This window comes from Lissotriton helveticus, chromosome 12 (genome assembly GCF_964261635.1).
Source record: "Lissotriton helveticus chromosome 12, aLisHel1.1, whole genome shotgun sequence".
NCBI classification, from domain to species: domain Eukaryota; kingdom Metazoa; phylum Chordata; class Amphibia; order Caudata; family Salamandridae; genus Lissotriton; species Lissotriton helveticus.
In genome coordinates, this window is record NC_136073.1 from 49,142,510 (window position 1) to 49,155,646 (window position 13,137).

The 13,137-nt window shown below is 47.5% G+C and overlaps 1 protein-coding gene across 2 annotated transcripts in view; it reads left to right on the forward strand.

Moving 5' to 3' along the window:
• LOC144799745 (monocarboxylate transporter 13-like) overlaps window positions 1–13,137 on the forward strand; it is a 241,066-nt gene that overhangs the window by 99,193 nt on the left and 128,736 nt on the right. Inside the window, exon 1 of one of the 2 annotated variants that reach the window (XM_078671271.1) lies at window positions 4,779–5,333. The exons of the other annotated variant lie outside the window; for it this stretch is intronic. The gene's annotated coding sequence lies outside the window, so the exon portion shown is untranslated. Of the gene's footprint in view, window positions 1–4,778; window positions 5,334–13,137 lie in introns of those variants that run through there. 2 annotated transcript variants of the gene reach the window in all.

Below are 13,137 nucleotides of genomic sequence, written 5' to 3' on the forward strand. Positions count from 1 at the left end.
GCATGCTCCAAAGATTGGGAATCTAATATTACCATGCCTACTCTACGCTGACGACCTAATATTGATCAGCCAAACGAAGGTGGGTCTACAGCCTCTACTTGACATCACGTTTCAATACTCTGAGGCTAATGACCTAAATATCAACTTGGAAAAAACAAAAACCATGACAATTAAAAAGAATTTTAGGAAAACACCTGTCTGATTTTGGGATAAGATTCAAATAGATTCAGCCAAAGAGTATAAATGTTTGGGGGTGATCATTGATAAAGGCGGGCACTTTGTAACCCAGAGAGACACAATTAAAAGGAAAGGCATAGCCTTAGTAGCCTCATTGAGAAACCTCAACTCCAGACTGACAGGCCCCTCACTCGCTCCTTTGGTTGAAGTTATATGGGCACAACTTCTACCCACAATAACCTATGGGAGCGAAGCACAGAGAGAGAGGGACTCGAAGCTCTTGGATGTGGTGGTTGCAAAAGTATACAGGATCATTTTTGGTCTACCAACATGAGTCTCTCCAGCACAAATTAGGCTTGAGTTTGGTGTGCAAAAACAGACCATTGCAAGGAAAGGTGCGATAGTCATCTTTTGGGACAAAGTAAGGAAATCTGAACCTGGTACCCTAAATTGGCACTTGTGGACTGAGCTACAGCAGAAAGAGTCATCACCAGCGCCAAAATATCTAGCAACAAGCGTGTCAACGCTGGGTCTTACCGAACTTTGGGCAACTCCCACAAGTCATTACCTCCTTAAAAAACTAACCAAGAAAAAAGTACGAAATGAATCTTGGATTGAAGACAAGGCAGCCCTAACAAGTAGGTCGCATGGCTGGATGATTCTGGGTACCTATTCCTCTCTGGCGGCACAAAAGTATCTAGATTTGGGTTTTGCCAAACATACAAAAATTCTATTTTTAAAATACAGATTAGGCTTGTTGCCATGCACAAAGCACCTTCCACATTGGCTGAAAAACCAATCTGATTATAACTGCCGTTTATGTGGGACAATGCAACAAGATATGCTGCATTTCCTCTGCACATGTAAAGATCTAACAGAGGAAAGGAGACGGCTTCTTAAACCACTTTTTAACCAGAGAGGCATTCGCACACGGAGACAAGCTGTGTGTGGGCATGTTTTGCACCCGAGGACACGCAGCTTAACTGTCGCTTTGTAAAATTTTTAAGACAAATGGAGAAGAAAATGCTAAAGTCTGAACAGCTATACAGCAGATAAGGAAAAAGACTGACACTGCTATAATAACTGCTTATTTTTTTATGTACTGTAAATACCATTTGGTTATAATGTCTTTTTAACCAGTTTTAATTTGCAATGAGATATTTTGTAGCAATGGTTTTAAGTAACTATGCTAAATAAAATAAACTTGAAACTAACCAAGACAGATCCAAAGTCTTAATCAAGACAGATCCAGAGACTTAACCAAAGCAGACCCAGAGACTTAACCAAGACGGACCCAGAGACTTATCAAGACGGATCCAGAGACTTAACCAAAGCAGACCCAGAGACTTAACCAAAGCGGTTCCAGAGACTTAACCAAGACGGATCCAGAGACTTAACCAAGACAGATCCAGAGAATTAACCAAAGTGGACCCAGAGACGGAACCAAAGTGGACCCAGAGACTTAACCAAGAAGATCCAGAGACTTAACCAAGACAGATCCAGAGACTTAACCAAGACGAACCCAGACACTTAACCAAGATGGATCCAGAGACTTAACCAAGATGAATCCAGAGACTTAACCAAGACGAATCTAGAGACTTAACCAAAGTTGACCCAGAGACTTAACCAAGAAGATCCAGAGACTTAACCAAGACGGATCCAGAGACTTAAACAAAGTGGACCCAGAAACTGAACCAAAGTGGTCCCAGAGACTTAACCAAGACGAATCCAGAGACTTAACCAAGACGGGTCCACCAAAGTGGACTCAGAGACTGAACCAAAGCGGACCCAGAGACTTAACCAAGGCGATCCAGAGACTTAACCAAGACCGATCCAGAGACTCAACCAAAGAGGACCCAGAGACTCAACCAAAGCGGACCCAGAGACTTAACCAAAGCGGTCCCAGAGACTTAACCAAGACGAACCCAGACACTTAACCAAGATGGATCCAGAGACTTAACCAAGACGAATCTAGAGACTTAACCAAAGTTGACCCAGAGACTTAACCAAGAAGATCCAGAGACTTAACCAAGACCGATCCAGAGACTTAAACAAAGTGGACCCAGAAACTGAACCAAAGTGGTCCCAGAGACTTAACCAACACGAATCCATAGACTTAAACAAGACGGGTCCACCAAAGTGGACCCAAAGACTGAACCAAAGCGGACCCAGAGACTTAACCAAGGCGATCCAGAGACTTAACCAAGATGGATCCAGAGACTTGACCAAGATGGATCCAGAGACTTAACCAAGATGGATCCAGAGACTTAACCAAGATGAATCCAGAGACTTAACTAAGACGGATCTAGAGACTTAACCAAAGTTGACCCAGAGACTTAACCAAGAAGATCCAGAGACTTAACCAAGACCGATCCAGAGACTTAACCAAAGAGGACCTAGAGACTTAACCAAAGCGGACCCAGAGACTTAACCTAGATGGATTCAGGGACTTAACCAAGACGGATCCAGAGACTTAACCAAGATGGACCCAGACACTTAACCAAGATGGATCCAGAGACTTAACCAAGACGGATCCAGAGACTTAACCAAGATGGACCCAGACACTTAACCAAGATGGATCCAGAGACTTAACCAAGACGGATCCAGAGAATTAACCAAAGAGGACCCAGAGACTGAACCAAAGAGGACCCAGAGACTTAACCTAGATAGATTCAGGGACTTAACCAATACAGATCCAGAGACTTAACCTAGATGGACCCAGACACTTAACCAAGATGGATCCAGAGACTTAACCAAGACGGATCCAGAGACTTAACCAAGATGGACCCAGACACTTAACCAAGATGGATCCAGAGACTTAACCAAGATGGATCCAGGAACTTAACCAAAGAGGACCCAGAGACTGAACCAAATCGGACCCAGAGATTTAACCAAGACAGATTCAGAGACTTAACCAAAGCGGATCTGGAGCAGAACGAGTTGAGAATCAGGAGGAAGCCTCAGGAAGGTGCTGCCCAAGGACCTCCAGGCGACCTCCTTGGGCCGTTAGAAGAAGGATGAAGACTGCCTGATTCTGGAGGGCAGAGTTCTATGATTGATGATACATTGGGTATACCTGGCGTGCGGCAAGTTCATCCAGATTGTTTGTGGGCTGCTAGAAGGGACACGGAGATGGAAAGACTGCACCAGCCTGGCAGCGGGATCTCTGGTCTGGGAGGGACACATTGATAGGTGCACCGGCCTGGCAGCAGGATCTCAGGTCTGGTAGGGCACATTGATGGGTGCTCAAACCTGGTAGTGGGATTCCTACTCTGGTAGGACACATTTATGGGTGCACAAATCAGGCAGTGGGATCCCTGGTCTGGTAGGACGCATTGATGGGTGCACAGACCTAGCAGCGGGATCTCAGGTCTGGTAGGGCACATTGATTGGTGCACAGACCTGGCAGTGGGGTCTCTGGTCTGGTAGGACGCATTGATGGGTGCACAGACCTGGTAGTGGGATCCCTGGTCTGGTAGGATACATTGATGGGTGCACAGACGTGGCAGCGGGCACTCTGGTCTGAGTCCAGTGTTCAGCACATCTCACAGTGAAAGGTCATGTTTCAGGGCCCTTGCTGCTGCTTCTGTTTGTTGATTGGCAGATGCATTTGTTGACACCCATCAGGCAGGTTTCACCATTACTGGGCCGCATGACTGAGTTCATGGAACAGAATGTGTTGTTGTGTAAACCTAGAGTTCATTCACTCCTTGAGCCCACCGTGACCCTAGGGGTGCTATGGCCGCCCTGATCTCTGCCTGAAGGCCCTCTGGCTTCACCTCAGGGGACCCTTGTGAGTGTGCCAGAAAAATTCACAGCCAGTGAACAGACAAACAAAAATCTTGAGTGGCAGGCTTGGAGGCGGGACCTGGCTAGCCAGGAGGAGGAGTGATAGGAGGGAGAAGCTTGGCCAGGAGGACCCGGATAACAAGCAGGACCTGTGGCAGCAGCAGGGCGGGGGTGACCAGGTGGACTAACAGTAACAGAACCAGGAACAGCAGGACTGGAGCCAGGGCCACAAAACCAAGAATAGTAAAGAGACCAGGTCTGGGAAGATAAAGACAAGGCTTCCATCCATCCAGAGAATAATACAAGTGGAGAAGAGGAAAGTGTGGCTCAATGGTTAGAGCGGCAGACCCTAATGCAGAGGTCTAGCCCGGGACCAGGGTTCAATTCCCCGCCTCGGCGGGTCTTGGGCTCAAAATTCCACGGACCTGATCATTCTCGCCTCGGTGCCTATTCCAATCGTGGAGTCCCACTCTGCAACTCTGGGCAATAGCTTGCTTAATCTCCACAACAGACCCCACAACGCTAAGGATGCCTGGCTTCACCTTGGGGGTGCCCAGGAGTGGCCACCTCACAGGGAAAGCCAGGATAGGTTCCACAGCGGTATTCGTACAAGTGCCTTGAGACCCTTGCGGGAGAGTAGTGTGCTATACAAGTATCAATTTACAATTTATTTTACACAAACCAGGGCTATTGGCTCTGTCAATGGTTGTGAGTTGCATAAGATAAATAAGCAATAAGTATCACTTTACTGTATATAATATTAAAAAAGCTTCAGTTCTGAAATGATGAGACTGAAATAACTATAACGGGTCTCTTTGAAGTTACATCAAAGACAGTGAAGGTGACACGGCTGCAGAGTTAAGATTTTTGTCACGCTGAGGGGGGTGGCTGAAATGGAGAGCCCGATAGGGACCCGTCTCAACACCTGCTTTTTAGAACTACCAGGGCTGAGCACCTGCAGGACCCTGTCCACTTAAAGCCCTGCGCGTTCCAGGGTTCTCACTGGCACTGCATAATCTACCTGCCATTGGTTCAATTCCTCGTGACTCCGCCCTTCGTGACTCCGCCCTCTTCTATCACCCTCATTTATGTGTTCCATTTCCCGCCCTGAATTGCACTGAGGAACAGAGACCAAAGGAACACGCCTTGCACTGTGCAGCAGGATGGCTCAGTGAGATAAGCACCTGCTGGGGAGATGCTACCTGCGGGCGACAGGTGTAAGCCCTGGGAGGGCTGAGTCTGTCTCGTTCACACTTCCCAAGTCCGATGGTAGGGACGGTGCTTGGTGACAATTCCCCAAAGCCTCTATTCTCCAGTGGGATGACCCCCAGGAAGGGCAAGAGACGCGGCCAGTAACTGCACTGAAGGTAGGTCACTTGTCCTGTTAATATATCAGCGCTACATAAAATACTGTCTGCATGTACTGCTAGCAAATGGGAATTCGCAGCTTGACTGCAGCGCTAGAGGGGGCTGCCTGACATTGCAGGCATAGGAGAGCATACTATTGAAAGGAAAAAAATAACTAAAAGTGTCCTTATTGCTCTGGAAGCGGGAGCACCCAAACAGTAAAATATAATTTTGCCTGTTGCTCCGACAAGTCTTGCACCGGAGTTGGGATAACAGGGCTCGGGTTGCACCCTCAGGAACATGACAATGATATGCACAAATAGTGGGTCCCTCACAACCCCTCTAGAGTGGAGCTCTAGACTCACAACGACCCCCTAAACAAGATCAAGAACACGCCGTGGGTGGGGTAGAAGACACGGCCCCTGGAACACGCCTCGGCCCACAGAGGGCTCCTAGGGGCCACAATGACACCCACGTTGGAGCAGGGAGGCGCTGGCGCACGGGTGCGCCGGGACAGCTCGTGCCCTGGTGTCCAAAGAGGGCCGCTGAGCACAGGAAGGAAGGTTTCACCTGCTCCAGGGCGGGTGTATTAGCAGCCCTAGCATGAAGACATTAATGAACACGGATGCTGCTGCGCGTGACCCGAGGTGGGAGCTGGGCCCAGGCTCAGCACCGGGTCCTCCCGGAACGCAAGGCTTTCATGTGGCGTCGTCTTCCTGCCCACGGGCCCACGCGCGCACCTCGTGCGCAATCATCCAAAACAAAGCAGTGACGTTTGATGAGAACACAGGGGCGAGAAAGAGATACCCGCCTAGAGGCTGAATTGTACACCGTGGAACCAGAAAACATGAGAACAATTCCATCTCCCTGCCTGACCGAACTGTGTGATCCTGGGCACATATTTTATTTCACCAAGTTTCAGGTATACTCTTATCAAACATTTGTGACTTCATATACCATGTGCAACTATGCTTGCATGGGCGTGGGAAGTGTGGGGCGATATATCCCCCCCAGATTTTGAAGTGAGGGGGACAAGGGTGGGGGGGAAGAGGGGACACAAGGAATTTCCCCTCTCCCTTCTGTTATTCCCAGGGCCATTAGCACACGAAAGGCTACCTAATGGCCCTGCACTGGACCTGCCTGCAGTCAGTCAAAGAGGCCGCCGCCCTCTGCCCTTTGTTATGCTGCAGAAAGGCTCAGGCGTTCTGGGAAGAGCACAGAAGGTAAACAAACCCTGTCTCTTTTCCTTCATGCCCAGAGAAGGCAGGGACAGTGCCCACTTCTCCTGATCTGCCTCTGGCAGCCGCCCTCCTCCGTTCCCCTCTGTCTCTCTTTATTCCTCCATCTCTGTCTCGCTCGTCCTTACCTGCAGATTTCAAGAGACAGCTCGTGTACTCTCTCTCGCCTCCCCTTTTCTTTATTTGTTCCCCTGTGAAATGGATCCAAAAAAGGTGGAACACTTTGGCTGGAAATTTCCTCGTTTTCTATTCAAAAGAAAAACCTCAGGAGGTAGAGAAAAAATAGTTAAATACCTGAAAAAGCAGTACTGCGTGGTCAGCAGACAGGCCAGATTGTTATTTACACCCACACACATTAGCGCCACTTTTCAGCGTTTGCCAGTGAAAGCGCTACTTTCTTTGAACAACCTTGTTTTCCCAGGGTGGGGGAGTGCACCATACCTAAAGGGGCTGCAATACCTGGTGGATGGGCGGAGTGGAAACGTTTAATATGATCGTTTTCCACAGCTTTTCTCAATATTTCACTTCAAAAGTATGCAATTGTATTATTAAATAGGCGGTGATTTGTATAGGGTCACTGGAAAGTCCACAAGGTTGTCCCTGTCCCCCTCACCCCCACACAGAATTTTAGTGTCTCCTGCCCCTGTCTGCTCGTGTGAAAATCTGCACCGTAATTGCAAATTTGCTTCAATTTTTTTGTATTTTTTTTCAGGAGGAACGCCATTCCCTCTATCAGATACCCCTTTTTCTGCACCCCACCTTTTTTAGGAGGGGGTGTGGTTCTTTCACACCCCGTATAAAGGTTTACTCCTGCCCATGTCAGGGAGGGGGTTGGTGAGTACCTGTAAGTTTGTGAGTTTGCACCAACCCACAGGGCATTCCATTCCCACAGCTACCCCATCTCGCCTGCTCCCTGTCCCACCGAGCAGAGTTACTCACAGGAGTGCTTTGCACATTCTTCAATGAGTGCAAAACCAACGCTTTCATGCGCGCGCCAAACTTACAGACCTGAATATCGAGAGAATGAGGACCCCGTCCTTCTGACCCCGACTGACTGAGCTCACCCAGCTGTAAAAAGCAAATGTCAGGCCAGAGATATAGCGCCAAGAGATGCGCCCAAATATATACAACGTGGTCCCGCTGAGCCGGTGAGACTGTAAGGCTTATTTTGGATTCTTCTTTGTAAATTGAGGGACTGAAAGGCAAATAGAATAATCTAGGATTTTTAGGAATAGTTTGTGAAATAAAATGAAGGCTTCAGAGTACATTTGTTAAAGTAATTCACAAGAGACTTCCTCAGATAACATCAGAAGGAGTGATGGTAAAATTAGAAAATATATATAAACATAAATTATATAAATTTATGTAAATAAGAGCATATACCCCGACCTCTGACCTAAAGAGAATTGTGGCACAGTGCATAGCAGGCACATGTGACGCCTTCTGGTGACCAGAAAGCTGCATTAAGCAGTTCTCAGTCATAAACAGAGCTGCTGCCCGTGCAGGTTGGGTGCAGGGCAGAGATCTGACACATGCAGAGCCCTGGCATGTTCAGAGTCGAGGACAATCACAAAGGTGTCATAATCTGAGCCTCGCCAGAATCCAAACCCTGAATTAATGAGAGCTCTGGCATAATTAGAGAAGCTATTATCACACCTCTGATTTAATGAGAACGTGCCATACTTTCCTTAATGGCGGAGGTGTTTTTTTTTTTTTACCTGTGAATCACCTGTGCCTTGGTATCTATTTTGTACAATTCCAAGCCCTTGAACTCCCCTGGAACAGGAAGCCCCTGCTCCCACTCTGGGCTCTGAGGCCTGGGGACACAGCTGTCCTCTAGGCTGCCTGCTCAGCTGGGGGGAAACAACCTTTACAACGCAACCTTTACAACGCACTACCATTACATCGAAACTTTTACAACGCAACATCCATTACAACACATGCATTTACAACGCATGACACTACAACGCACACCACTACAACGCATGCCATTACAACTCAGTCATTACAACGCATACCATAACAACGCATAACATTACCATCCAACACTTACCCTACTGTTGCACCCCCTGGAGTTAGAATAGTAATGTTTACCCCTACACTATCCAACACTTACCCTACTGTTGCACCCCCTGGAGTTAGAATAGTAATTTTGACCCCTACACTATCCAACACTTACCCTACTGTTGCACCCCCTGGAGTTAGAATAGTAAATTTTACCCCTACACTATCCAATACTTACCAAACATGCAATGTAATGTAATGCATTGTAATGGTATGCGTTGTAAAGGTAATATGCGTTGTAATGGAATGCGTTGTAAATGTAGTTTTTAAAATTTCGTTGTAATGGAATGCGTTGTAATGGATGTTGCATTGTAAAAAATGCGTTGTAAAAGTGTACGTTGTAACGTCATACATCCCAGCCGGGCAGTGCAGTGACCACCAGTGGAGGCGGCCAAGGTGCTGTCCAGGACGCCGACCTTTTACTGGTACATCGGCCTTATTTTACCTTCTACAGGTACACCAACAAAATATAGTCTGCAGGCTGCTCAAGGCCACATAAGTGCTGCAATGCCAAAAGATTGACAGTTGCTATTTAAAACAACAACACACAGAGCAAGAGTAAGCTGGGCCAAGTAGGGGTCGGATTATACAGTTGCGAAATCAAGATAAGACTAACCGTGCCAGCCAGGGCCGGATTTAGGACAGTGCAACCGGTGCAGCCGCACCAGGTGCTGACTTTGGTTGGGGGCGCTGTGTTTAAAAATAACTATTGGTTTAAAAGCACATACACTTCCTTGTGCACCAGGTGGTTTTCAACAATAAAGTTATCAAGATAACTCTGGTGATCAATGTTCCTACTGGGGAGAGATCAGAGTTTTGTCTCGTTATCAGTTTTGGCTCATTGTAAAAAAAGCACGGAAGGTTAACGTGCCTGCTGCAAAGCATGTGTACCAGGCAGGTCATAGAACTGAGTGTGAGTGAACTATGAATAGTGCTTTAACCCCTCCCATGCTCGTGACGGAACCGTTCCGTCATGAGCCTCAGGGGGGGCTGTGCTGGTGACGGAACGGTTCTGTCACAGCCCGCTCGCCGCGCCTGCGCGGCGTGAATTACGCGCCTGCGCTGACATTCTAAAGAGCGGTCGGGGCCGTGACGGAACCGTTCCGTCACAAGCACAGCTCACCCGAGGGCCGTGATGGAGCGGTTCCGTCATGAGTTCGGGAGCGCCGCGCGGCCTGCCTCCCCCTTAGCGCTGCGGCGGAATAGCCGCGCAGCGAAGGGGTTAAAAAATGAAATGTATGTCAGAGAGGGGCTATGGAGAGACGAGGTGCATTATTGGAGAGTGGTAGGGGGTAATTCATGGAGAAGAAGGTCATGGGGGAATCGCCAAAAAAGACTGTCGTACCGGCGCCACCAGCCCTGAAGCCAGCCCTGTTGCCAGTCATACTCGAGGCAAATCAAAGGTCAAGTTATGTGGATGAGACAAGAGAGTTGCATAGGGGGGACCTGAGAAAGGTAAGCAATAGTGCAGAGGCCAGAAGCAAATGACAAACATTGCAGAGTGACAAATATTGTGGAGCGTGCCTTTTGTGCTCAAGGCAGTTTATGTAGTCACTTGAAGTGTGCGGGGTGGTGTTATGGGCTTTTGGGATCACTACTTCTCATCCATCATCCCTACTTCTCATCCTTGCTTCACATTCCTACTGCGCATCCATCATTCTTCCTTCTCATCCATAATCCCTACTTCAAACACATTATCCGTACTTCCCAGCCCTACGCCTATCTCATCATCCTACCTTCACATCCCTACTTCTCATCCATCATCCCTAATTCTCTTCCATTATCCCTTCTTCTCATCTATCATCCCTACTGCTCAACCATCATTCTTACTTCTCATCCATAATCCCTACGTCTAACCCGTCATCCGTACTTCCCAGCCCTAATTCTCTTCCATCATCCCTACTGCCCATCCACCATCCCTACTTCTCATCTTTGTTTCGCATCCCTACTGCGCATCCAACATTCTTACTTCTCATCCATAATCCCTACTTCTAACCTATCACCCTTACTTTACAGCCTTACTTCTAATCCACCACCCTTACTTCTGATCCCTACTCCTCTTCCATTATCCCTATTTCTCATCTCTGATTCTCATCCCTTCTGCCCATCTATAATCCCTACTTTTTATGTGGTTTTATATAGCGGAAACTCGACCTGAAGGTATCAGAACGCTTTACACTGGCACCAGTTGCGTTACAGATGGACAAATTCATTTTGTTAGGCACGGGGAGATTAAGTGATTTGCCAAGAATCACAGGATGTTGAAATTAAATAAAAATAGGTACTTTTAAAGCGCACGGCTACTCCACAGAGTGTTCCGGCGCTAAAGGACCACCGTTCCTGCAGCACGCTGTTCCTGCCTCAGTATTTTTTTGTTTAAGCTCACCACATTGAACCAAGTGTCAATCGGATGGCCAGCCTGGTGATTTTAATTGAAAGGCCCTTCACTGTCTCTTCAAATTTCCATTGCTTGCATACTTACTATAATCGTTTCCAGTAACTCTGCTTTTAGTACTACTTGATGTTTTGATTCTCCTTTCTCGCACTTTACTGCACCTGATTATGGTTGTCTCGCGAGCTGTCAGACTTATGTTCCTAATTTGAGTAATTAAGCAACTTCATTCCAGCACCATTGGAGTTATGCAATGATGCCGCGTTTTCTGCACGATTATGGATTTGCAGCATAAACTAGCCGTCTGCACAGGTTGCAGATCTTAACAAAAGTAGTTTGTTGCTCAAATGGACCAAAAGTTTCATTAAACAATACTGCAGTAGGATGTTAAAACAAGCATTGACATAGCCAATAGGTCTCGCCTTTGGGACCTTATAAGTCTTTAGTTATGCAGCACAATATCCTTGGTGCAACAACATCAACTGTTGCATGGCTAAACACTTATAAGGTCCCAAAGGCGAGACCTATTGGCTATGCCAATGCTTGTTATTGCTGGACTGTTTAGGCACTAAGGAGGTAGTGTGTGTGTGGGGGACGGGGCAACCCGGATAATTGAGAGTGTGGAAAAAAGTGGTATGGCTGAATTACTGTGGGGTTAGAGGCAGGATGCAAAACTTGGGTGGGGGCTCGATGAAACACAGAGGACGGGAGAGGGGGCAGAAGACACCATGGAGGGAAGGAGGGAGTGAGTGGCTACACAGGGAAAGGGGGAGTCAGGTGGTGACAACAGAGTGTGAGAGGGAGGGGCTTGGAGCAAGCACACGGAAAATGAAGGTGGGAGGACCTAGGGCTGGCTCACGACAAGGCAGGGTGGAAGGAAAGGGCTGGGGCAAGCAAATGATAACCATAGGAGGGAGGGGCTGTGGGCAAGCAAACAGACAGCTGGGAAACATCCTTTACAATGAAATTTTTTCCACGCATTACCTTTACAATGCAGGTATTACAAGGCAAGTCGTTACAACGACTTGCGCTGGAGGGCGCTGTAGGATTGAGAATAGTTTAATTTACTATCCAAAACCTTCCCTACTATCCACGGGGACTGGAGTTGGAATAGTAAATTAAACTATTCACTATCCAGCGCCCCCCAACGCAAGTCGTTGTAACGACTTGCGTTGTAAAACCTGCGTTGTAAAGGCATGCGTGGAAAAAGCATGCGTTGTAACAACATACATCCAGAAAGCTAAGGACTGGCAGGTGGGAGAAACACAGAGTGGGGGTAGGTACATGAGGGAGACAGCTCAACAAGAACCACTATTGTAGAGTGCTCAAAGACAAAGAAGAAAGTAGCACCTTAAAAAACAAGCATTTCCAATGCAATAGGTCTCGCAATTGTTAAAGTTAGAGCTGCTGGCGTTGAAAATGACAATGTTTTTTACTTTTGCTTTTTCAAACCAGCGGCAATAGCACTATGTACATATAATGAATCCACTGCAACTTCTAGGCAAATCGCGTAAACGGTAAAAGAAGTCTGTTTTTCCCCAATAGGTCTAGTTTATTTATTTTTTATTTCTTGGGAACGAAGAGATGTTGACATCGCTCAACATTAAATGGCAGCACCCTTTATTTTCCATGAAACTGTCACTCCCACACGTTAGGAAGATGAAGGAAGAAGGGTGTGCCAGCACGGGGTGTCACGTCTTCGGAATGGGCCAACCAAGTATAGCAAGGACCTTCCCTTCCTGCTAGCTAACTCCAGCAGTCTTAGTCACCAGAGACAATGGGCCATTGACAGCAGGTGCTTCTGGGTAATCACCCTCCATCAAGGTCTATTGTGCTCTGTGTTTGCATTCTATGTAAAAAAATGTAAAATGTGGGTGTACTTGGAAAGCGCACTGCGACTCCATGGAGTATCCTGGCGCTGAAGACTGCTGGGGAACCCGTCCTGGTTTTCCCTGTGAGATGGTCCCTTTCTGGGTATCTCCAAGGTGAAACTAGGCATCCCCGGCGTCTGTGGGGGGCCATTGTAGGGATGAGGCAAGCTTAAGCCCAGAGTTGCCAAGTGTGTTCCCTGGTTAGAGTAGGCACCGAGGCGAGAATTATCGAGTCCGTTTTGACCCTGGTCCACGACCC